The following is a 1,555-nucleotide window of genomic DNA, read 5'->3' as shown; positions in this document are numbered from 1 at the left end:
AGCGTTAGGGTTAACATTAGGGGTAGGGGTAGGGTTAACATTAGCGTTAGGGTTAGGGTTAACATTGGGGTAGGGTTAGGGTTAACATTAGGGGTAACATAGATTCATAGATCTAGGGTTAGGGTTAACATTAGGGGTAACATAGCATTAGGGTTAGGGGTAACATAGGGTTCGGGTTAACATTAGGGATAACGTAGCGTTAGGGTTAACAGCATTAGGGTTAGGTTTAGCGTTAGGGTTAATGTAGCATTAGAGTTAGGGGTAACATAGGTTTAGGGTTAACATTGGGGTAGGGTTAGGGTTAACATTAGGGGTAACATAGCATTAGGGTTAGGGTTAACATTAGGGTAACATAGCATTAGGGTTAGCGTTAGGGTTAACATTAGCATTAGGTTTAGGGTTAACAGTATTAGGTTTAGCATTAGTGTTAGGGTTAACATAGCATATGGGTTAGCATTTGGGTTAGGTTTAACATAGCTTGAGGGTTAGTGTTACGGCTAGGGTTAACATAGCATTAGGGTTAGGTTTGGTGTTAGGGTTAACATGAGCATGAAGGTTAATGTTAGGGTTAACATAACATTAGTGTTAGGGTTAGGGTTAACATTTGCATTAGGGTTAGCGTTAGGGTTATGGTTAACATTAGCATTAGGGTTACAGCTGCTACCGACGCAGGCCAGGATGCCGTCAGCCTTGTTGGAGACATGGGCACAGTGCTGAATCAAAACCACTCAGCCCTGCTGTGGTCTTTCTGATTTTTCATGGCCCTGGTTTTGCCCAGTGAAGAAAAGAACTAGATTTCTTTGGAGGGAGACCCTGAGTCTACCGAGGGGTGTCTCCAGTTGTAAAGAAGTAGATAGTCGCTGTTTTAGAAGAACAGAGTGCCCAGATTTGCAGGGTTGTCATGACTGTGAAATAGGCTTGTGGATAATCCGGGAGCAAAGGGTGCAGGATCAGGGTCTCCTTTCCAGAGACACTGACCTGCCCTGCATGCCGTTGTCTTTACTTCCATTTGTGAGCAATCAGGGAGATAAAGATGATGCCACACACTTCCAAGTCGGGGTGTGTACTTAGAGTCATTGAACCAGAGGGAAGTTGGGCTGGAAGGGACCTCCAGAGGGCATCTAGTTCAGGGGTTCCCAAACTGTGATATGTGTTTCCCCCTGGGGGTACATAGTACATCTCTGGGGAGTACACAGGAGAAATTGTGTAATGGCAGATGTAATTGTTCTTATAATAATAATTTATAAGAAAAATAATTGGCATTTAAGGGGTTAAAATAGAAATGCCTACTGGTAGGGGTTGTGGGCAGCTGGTAAAGCTGGAAGGGGGCATGGCTTGAGAAAAAAGTTAGGAATTTGTGATTCTAGTCCAACCCCCAGCTTGAGGCAGGATCGAGCCATCCCATAGAAATCCATCTTCTCAACATGCATAAAACTACCGTCAACCCTGACACAATCCTAACACCCTCAAATAAAGAAGTAAAGGTAAATGCATAACCGGCTCACTCACATCCCTACCATTTGGCCTGAGACTTTGCTCTCCCGTTGTCAGATCC

This window comes from Alligator sinensis, unplaced genomic scaffold, assembly GCF_000455745.1.
Source record: "Alligator sinensis unplaced genomic scaffold, ASM45574v1 scaffold687_1, whole genome shotgun sequence".
NCBI classification, from domain to species: domain Eukaryota; kingdom Metazoa; phylum Chordata; order Crocodylia; family Alligatoridae; genus Alligator; species Alligator sinensis.
This window is presented reverse-complemented; position numbering follows the sequence as displayed.